This window comes from Cryptomeria japonica, unplaced genomic scaffold (assembly GCF_030272615.1).
Source record: "Cryptomeria japonica unplaced genomic scaffold, Sugi_1.0 HiC_scaffold_347, whole genome shotgun sequence".
Classification (NCBI taxonomy): Eukaryota; Viridiplantae; Streptophyta; class Pinopsida; order Cupressales; family Cupressaceae; genus Cryptomeria; species Cryptomeria japonica.
The window spans coordinates 93,812-102,500 of NW_026729169.1; the positions used below are offsets into that span (position 1 = coordinate 93,812).

General features: G+C 63.2%; 2 non-coding genes across 2 annotated transcripts; both read left to right on the forward strand.

The window, feature by feature from the left end:
* The first annotated feature begins 1,189 nt into the window (after nucleotides 1–1,189).
* LOC131870757 (5S ribosomal RNA) lies at nucleotides 1,190–1,308 on the forward strand. The gene has a single exon (XR_009369061.1). It is a non-coding gene; the product is annotated as a 5S ribosomal RNA (ribosomal RNA).
* Nucleotides 1,309–7,223: 5,915 nt separating this feature from the next.
* LOC131870758 (5S ribosomal RNA) lies at nucleotides 7,224–7,342 on the forward strand. The gene has a single exon (XR_009369062.1). It is a non-coding gene; the product is annotated as a 5S ribosomal RNA (ribosomal RNA).
* Nucleotides 7,343–8,689: the final 1,347 nt, after the last annotated feature.

The following is an 8,689-nucleotide window of genomic DNA, read 5'->3' on the forward strand; positions in this document are numbered from 1 at the left end:
GTGCGTGCCAAGGTGGGTCATGGGGTGGGTGCCAAGGTGGGCACCAGGGTGGGTGTGCACCAACCCTAGCCAGGGTAGGTCACGGGGTGGTTGTCGGGGTGGGCGTCAAGGAGCCAAGGTGGGTGGCAAGTAGCCAAGTTGCGTGCCAAGGTGGGTGTCGGGGTGGGTGCCAAGGATCCAAGGTGGGTGCCAAGGAACCAAGGTGGGTGTCTGGGTGGGTGCCGAGGTGGGAGCCAGGGTGGGTCCCAAGGTGAGTGCAAAGGTGGGTGCCAGGGTCAAGGTGAGTGCCAATGTGGGTTCCAAGGTGCCAGGGTCAGGGTGAGTGCCAATGTGGGTTCAAAGGTGCTAAGTTGGGTGCGAGGTTGGGTGCGAGGGTGGGTGGGTGCCAAGGTGTGCTAGGTGGAAGCCCGGGTGGGTCGGCATCCCATGGGTGTCGAGTTGGGTGCCTGATGGGTGCTTCTTGTCAAGTTTTAGTCGTCGGGACTCATTTCGAGCCTTAGAGGTCGTTTCTTGTCCGGTTGCCCTGTCTTCGACCTGGGAACCCAATTTTGGTCCTCGGGTCCCATTTTTTTTTGTCTCGCATCCCACTTTTGGCCTGTGGCCTTTTCGGGGTCGATTCTCGTTTTGGGCATCAGAGCATGTTTCTTCTCCTAAAACCCAATATTTGTTTATTAAGTCTCGGAACACATTTTTGTTCTCGTGGACCCATCATGGGTCTTGGAACGCATTTGTGGTCCTTGGGTCCCATTTTGCATCCCGAAACTTGTGTTTTGGTGCTTGATCCCTATTTTGGGTGCCCACCTTGCACCAAGTGCGCACCCGGGGCAAACCGAGCGCCTTGGTGCACCGGGGCAAGATCGAGCGTGCACCCGAGGCGCCCCGAACATGCACCAAGGTGCACTCGGCCCACATGTGAGCGCAGGTCGTTGCGCCCGAGGTGGTGTGTGGGCACCGCGTTGCAGACGGGACACTGCACGCACACGACGCCCCGTCCAGGTGCACGCACGTAGGCCGGGCCGGGTGCACACCCGATGCCCTAGCAAGGTGCGCGCACCCGGGCAGGGCTCACACTTGGCGAACGGGGCGCACTTCGCGAGGGAGGGTGTGCACCTCGACGGGGGTGGGTGGCCGGGGTGGATTCGCACGTGGGTCGCGGTTTGCTAAGTACACACTGCGACAAGCTCATAACGGGTGCGATCATACCAGCGTTAGTGCACCGGATCCCATCAGAACTCCGCAGTTAAGCGCGCTTGGGCCGGAGTAGTACTGGGATGGGTGACCTCCCGGGAAGTCCCGGTGTTGCACCCTTTCTTAGTTTTTCGCCGGGCGTCGCAATGCTATTTGAATAAACCTTTTGCCCGTTTGCGTTCTCGTCGGGGCCGGGCCGGGCCGGGGTGCGCTGCCCGCACTACCGCGCGCGCGGGGGCGACACCGAGCGCGCACCCGAGGCGCCCCGAGCACACAGGCCACGGTGCAACCCGGGCGTTGTGCGCGCACCCCGGTGCGCCCGAGGTGCTGCGCGCGCACCCAGGTGAAATCGGTGTGCACCTCGGCCAGTGCGCGCTCGGTCGAGTCGCGCACGTTGGCCAAGGTGCACGGTGATGTTTCTTACTCTAAGGTTCCGCACCAGACGCCCGGGACAGGTGAGCGAAGCTGGGCGGGGCCGGGTGCGCGGCCGGGGCAGGTGCACGCAGCTGGAGAGAGCTTTGGAGCACACCAGAGGTGCGCACCTTGGAGCACACTTCGGAGCGCACCAATGATGCGCTCCATTCAAAAGTTTCCTGAAAAGGCAAAAAAAGTTGAGATTATAGAATTTCCCACTTGAGAGATTGTAAAAAAAAAAAATTTAAAATGAAGGAAACGCGGGTGCCAAGGTGTGCGCGCCCGGGTGCGCAGCCCAGCCAAGGTGTGCGCACCAAGGCGCCCACCCTGGCGAAGGTGCACGCAAGGTGCGCACCCGAGGCAAACCGGACAATTAACCCAACTTTCGACTTCGCGCGCACCTGCGCACCTTGGAGCGCACTTCGGAGCGCTCCTTGGTGCGCACCAATCTTGGGCACCTCGGAGTGCACCATGGCGCCCACCAAGGTGCGCACCCGGGGCAAACCGAGCTCCGACTTCGTGCGCACCTTGGAGCGCACGAAAGGTGCGCACCATGGCGCCCACCAAGGTGCGCAGCCCAGCCAAGGCGTGCGCATCAAGGTGCGCACCCTGGCGAAGGTGCGCACCCGGGGCAAACCGAGCTCCGACTTCGTGCGCACCTTGGAGCGCACAAAGGGTGCGCAACCCAGCCAAGGTGTGCGCACCCCGGGCAAACCGAGCTCCGAATCGTGCGCACCTTGGAGCACACTTCGGAGCCCTCCTTGGTGCGCACCGATGTTGCGCACCTCGGAGCGCACCCGGGGAAAACAATGCAATTAACCCGACTTTCGACTTCGTGGGCACCTCGGAGCGCTCTCGGGTTCGCACCTCGGAGCACACCGAGGTGCGCACCTTTGATGCGCTGCCTTCACCAATTTCCAGAAAAGGCAAGAAAACATTGAGAAGGTGTGCGCACCGAGGTGCCCACCCTGGCGAAGGTGCACGCGAGGTGCGCACCCGGGGCAAACCGGGCTCCGACTTCGTGCACGCCATGCTGCGCACCTTGGAGGGCCATGGTGCGCACCTTGGAGCACACTTCGGAGCGCTCAATGGTGCCCAACCCAGCCAAGGTGCCCACCGCGGCGAAGGTGCACGCGAGGTGCGCACTCGGGGCAAACCGGGCTCCGACTTCGTGCACGCCGCACCTTGGAGCACACTTCGGAGCGCTCCTTGGTGCGCACCAGGGCGCGCAACCCAGCCGAGGTGCCCACCCCGGCGAAGGTGCACGCGGGGTGCGCACCCGGGGCAAACCGGGCTCCGACTTCGTGCACGCCATGGTGCCCACCGCGGCGAAGGTGCACGCGAGGTGCGCACCCGGGGCAAACCGGGCTCCGACTTCGTGCACGCCGCACCTTGGAGCACACTTCGGAGCGCTCCTTGGTGCGCACCAGGGCGCGCAACCCAGCCGAGGTGCCCACCCCGGCGAAGGTGCACGCGAGGTGCGCACCCGGGGCAAACCGGGCTCCGACTTCGTGCACGCCATGGTGCCCACCGCGGCGAAGGTGCACGCGAGGTGCGCACCCGGGGCAAACCGGGCTCCGACTTTGTGCACGCCGCACCTTGGAGCACACTTCGGAGCGCTCCTTGGTCCGCACCATGGTGCCCACCAGGGCGCGCAACCCCGCCGAAGGTGCACGCGAGGTGCGCACCCGGGGCAAACCGGGCTCCGACTTCGTGCACGCCGCACCTTGGAGCACACTTCGGAGCGCTCCTTGGTGCGCACCAGGGCGCGCAACCCCGCCGAAGGTGCACGCGAGGTGCGCACCCGGGGCAAACCGGGCTCCGACTTCGTGCACGCCATGGTGCGCACCAGGGTGCCCACCGCGGCGAAGGTGCGCACCCGGGGCAAACCGGGCTCCGACTTCGTGCACGCCGCACCTTGGAGCACACTTCGGAGCGCTCCTTGGTGCGCACCAGGGCGCGCAACCCAGCCGAGGTGCCCACCCCGGCGAAGGTGCACGCGAGGTGCGCACCCGGGGCAAACCGGGCTCCGACTTCGTGCACGCCATGGTGCCCACCGCGGCGAAGGTGCGCACCCGGGGCAAACCGGGCTAGGACTTCGTGCACGCCGCACCTTGGAGCACACTTTGGAGCGCTCCTTGGTGCGCACCATGGTGCCCACCAGGCCGCGCAACCCAGCCAAGGTGTGCGCACCAAGGTGCACGCGAGGTGCGCACCCGGGGCAAACCGGGGTCCGGCTTCGTGCACGCCGCACCTTGGAGCACACATCGGGGCGCTCCCGGGTTCGCACCGGCGTTGCGCACCGTGGTGGGCACCTCGGAGCGCACCGTGGTGGGCACCTCGGAGCACACCAAGGTGGGCAGCGAGGTGCGCACCTTTGATGCGATGCCTTCACTAATTTCCATAAAAGGCAAAAAAAAACGAGATTTTAAAATTTCCGTTTTGAAAGATAGTGAGAAAAAGGGAATGCTGGTGCCATCTTGAGCCCGCCCTGGTGCGCAGCCCAGCCAAGGTGTGCGCACCAAGGTGCCCACCCTGGCGAAGGTGCGCGCCCGGGCAATTAACCCAACTTCCAACTTCGCGCGCGCCAGGGTGGGAGCGCACCCAACAACCGGGCCTGGGAAGAGCCAATGCGAGAAACCCCACCAAACGCTCTGACAAAAAAAGAGGGGGCGCTCCAGTAACCCCGCTTCGGAGCGCACCCTGGGCAAACCCAGCCAGGGTGCCCACCCCGGCCAAGGTGCAGGCGAGGTGCGCACCCGGGGCAAACCGGGCTCCGACAACGTGCACGCCGCACCTTGGAGCACACTTCGTAGCGCTCCCGGGTGCGCACCTCAGAGCACACCAAGGTGGGCAGCGAGGTGCGCACCTTTGATGCGCTGCCTTCACTAATTTCCAGAAAAGGCAAAAAAAAGAGGAGATTTTAAAATTTCCGTTTTGAAAGATAGTGAAAAAAACGGAACGCGGGTGCCATCTTGAGCCCGCCCTGGTGCACAGCCCAGGTAAGGTGCCCACCCTGGCAAAGGTGCGCACCCGGGCAATTAACCCTACTTCCGACTTCGTGCGCGCCAGGGTGGCAACCGGGCCTGGGAAGAGCCAATGCGAGAAACCCCACCAAACGCTCCGACAAAAAAAGAGGCGGCGCTCCAATAACCCCGCTTCGGAGCGCAGCCGGGGCAAACCCAGCCAAGGTGCCCACCCCGACGAAGGTGCACGCGAGGTGCGCACCCGGGGCAAACCGGGCTCCGACAACGTGCACGCAGCACCTTGGAGCACACTTCGAAGCACTCCCGGGTGCCCACCGGCGTTGCGCACCGTGGTGGGCAGCGAGGTGCGCACCTTTGATGCGCTGCCTTCACTAATTTCCAGAAAAGGCAAAAAAAAATGAGATTTTAAAATTTCCGTTTTGAAAGATAGTGAAAAAAACGGAACGCGGGTGCCATCTTGAGCCCGCCCTGGTGCGCAGCCCAGGCAAGGCATGCGCACCAAGGTGCCCACCCGCGGTGCACGCCCGGGGCAAACCGGGCTCCGACTTCGTGCAGGGCGCACCTTGGAGCACACTTCGGAGCGCTCCTTGGTGCGCACCATGGTGCCCACCAGGGCGCACCCGGGGCAAACCGGGCTCCGACTTCGTGCACGCCGCACCTTGGAGCACACATCGGAGCGCTCCCAGGTTCGCACCAGCGTTGCGCACCTTTGATGCGCTGCCTTCACTAATTTCCAGAAAAGGCAAAAAAAAACGATATTTTAAAATTTCCGTTCTGAAAGATAGTGAAAAAAACGGAACGCGGGTGCCATCTTGAGCCCTTCCTGGTGCGCAGCCCAGGCAAGTTGTGCGCACCAAGGTGCCCACCCTGGCGGAGGTGCGCGCCCGGGGCAAACCGGGCTCCGACTTCGTGCACTGCATGGTGCCCACCAAGGCGCGCAACCCAGCCAAGGTGCCCACCGCAGCGAAGGTGCACGCGAGGTGCGCACCCGAGGTGCACACCCGGGGCAAACCGAGCTCCGACTTCGTGCACGCCGCACCTTGGAGCACACTTCAGAGCGCTCCTTGGTGCGCACCAGGGCGCGCAACCCAGCCAAGGTGCTCACCCCGGCGAAGGTGCACGCGAGGTGCGCACCCGGGGCAAGCCGGGCTCGGACTTCGTGCACGCCGCACCTTGGAGCACACATCGGAGCGCTCCCGGGTTCGCACCAGCATTGCGCACCTTTGATGCGCTGCCTTCACTAATTTCCAGAAAAGGCAAAAAAAAAAAAAAAATGAGATTTTAAAATTTCCGTTTTGAAAGATAGTGAAAAAAACGGAACGCGGGTGCCATCTTGAGCCCGCCCTGGTGTGCAGCCCAGGCAAGTTGTGCGCACCAAGGCACCCACCCTGGCCAAGGTGGGTCACGGGGTGGGTCCTAGGGTGGGTAACGGGGTGGGTACTAAGGTGCGTGCCAAGGTGGGTCATGGGGTGGGTGCCAAGGTGGGCACCAGGGTGGGTGTGCACCAACCCTAGCCAGGGTAGGTCACGGGGTGGTTGTCGGGGTGGGCGTCAAGGAGCCAAGGTGGGTGGCAAGTAGCCAAGTTGCGTGCCAAGGTGGGTGTCGGGGTGGGTGCCAAGGATCCAAGGTGGGTGCCAAGGAACCAAGGTGGGTGTCTGGGTGGGTGCCGAGGTGGGAGCCAGGGTGGGTCCCAAGGTGAGTGCAAAGGTGGGTGCCAGGGTCAAGGTGAGTGCCAATGTGGGTTCCAAGGTGCCAGGGTCAGGGTGAGTGCCAATGTGGGTTCAAAGGTGCTAAGTTGGGTGCGAGGTTGGGTGCGAGGGTGGGTGGGTGCCAAGGTGTGCTAGGTGGAAGCCCGGGTGGGTCGGCATCCCATGGGTGTCGAGCTGGGTGCCTGATGGGTGCTTCTTGTCAAGTTTTAGTCGTCGGGACTCATTTCGAGCCTTAGAGGTCGTTTCTTGTCCGGTTGCCCTGTCTTCGACCTGGGAACCCAATTTTGGTCCTCGGGTCCCATTTTTTTTTGTCTCGCATCCCACTTTTGGCCTGTGGCCTTTTCGGGGTCGATTCTCGTTTTGGGCATCAGAGCATGTTTCTTCTCCTAAAACCCAATATTTGTTTATTAAGTCTCGGAACACATTTTTGTTCTCGTGGACCCATCATGGGTCTTGGAACGCATTTGTGGTCCTTGGGTCCCATTTTGCATCCCGAAACTTGTGTTTTGGTGCTTGATCCCTATTTTGGGTGCCCACCTTGCACCAAGTGCGCACCCGGGGCAAACCGAGCGCCTTGGTGCACCGGGGCAAGATCGAGCGTGCACCCGAGGCGCCCCGAACATGCACCAAGGTGCACTCGGCCCACATGTGAGCGCAGGTCGTTGCGCCCGAGGTGGTGTGTGGGCACCGCGTTGCAGACGGGACACTGCACGCACACGACGCCCCGTCCAGGTGCACGCACGTAGGCCGGGCCGGGTGCACACCCGACGCCCTAGCAAGGTGCGCGCACTCGGGCAGGGCTCACACTTGGCGAACGGGGCGCACTTCGCGAGGGAGGGTGTGCACCTCGACGGGGGTGGGTGGCCGGGGTGGATTCGCACGTGGGTCGCGGTTTGCTAAGTACACACTGCGACAAGCTCATAACGGGTGCGATCATACCAGCGTTAGTGCACCGGATCCCATCAGAACTCCGCAGTTAAGCGCGCTTGGGCCGGAGTAGTACTGGGATGGGTGACCTCCCGGGAAGTCCCGGTGTTGCACCCTTTTTTAGTTTTTCGCCGGGCGTCGCAATGCTATTTGAATAAACCTTTTGCCCGTTTGCGTTCTCGTCGGGGCCGGGCCGGGCCGGGGTGCGCTGCCCGCACTACCGCGCGCGCGGGGGCGACACCGAGCGCGCACCCGAGGCGCCCCGAGCACACAGGCCACGGTGCAACCCGGGCGTTGTGCGCGCACCCCGGTGCGCCCGAGGTGCTGCGCGCGCACCCAGGTGAAATCGGTGTGCACCTCGGCCAGTGCGCGCTCGGTCGAGTCGCGCACGTTGGCCAAGGTGCACGGTGATGTTTCTTACTCTAAGGTTCCGCACCAGACGCCCGGGACAGGTGAGCGAAGCTGGGCGGGGCCGGGTGCGCGGCCGGGGCAGGTGCACGCAGCTAGAGAGAGCTTTGGAGCACACCAGAGGTGCGCACCTTGGAGCACACTTCGGAGCGCACCAATGATGCGCTCCATTCAAAAGTTTCCTGAAAAGGCAAAAAAAGTTGAGATTATAGAATTTCCCACTTGAGAGATTGTAAAAAAAAAAAATTTAAAATGAAGGAAACGCGGGTGCCAAGGTGTGCGCGCCCGGGTGCGCAGCCCAGCCAAGGTGTGCGCACCAAGGCGCCCACCCTGGCGAAGGTGCACGCAAGGTGCGCACCCGAGGCAAACCGGACAATTAACCCAACTTTCGACTTCGCGCGCACCTGCGCACCTTGGAGCGCACTTCGGAGCGCTCCTTGGTGCGCACCAATCTTGGGCACCTCGGAGTGCACCATGGCGCCCACCAAGGTGCGCACCCGGGGCAAACCGAGCTCCGACTTCGTGCGCACCTTGGAGCGCACGAAAGGTGCGCACCATGGCGCCCACCAAGGTGCGCAGCCCAGCCAAGGCGTGCGCATCAAGGTGCGCACCCTGGCGAAGGTGCGCACCCGGGGCAAACCGAGCTCCGACTTCGTGCGCACCTTGGAGCGCACAAAGGGTGCGCAACCCAGCCAAGGTGTGCGCACCCCGGGCAAACCGAGCTCCGAATCGTGCGCACCTTGGAGCACACTTCGGAGCCCTCCTTGGTGCGCACCGATGTTGCGCACCTCGGAGCGCACCCGGGGAAAACAATGCAATTAACCCGACTTTCGACTTCGTGGGCACCTCGGAGCGCTCTCGGGTTCGCACCTCGGAGCACACCGAGGTGCGCACCTTTGATGCGCTGCCTTCACCAATTTCCAGAAAAGGCAAGAAAACATTGAGAAGGTGTGCGCACCGAGGTGCCCACCCTGGCGAAGGTGCACGCGAGGTGCGCACCCGGGGCAAACCGGGCTCCGACTTCGTGCACGCCATGCTGCGCACCTTGGAGGGCCA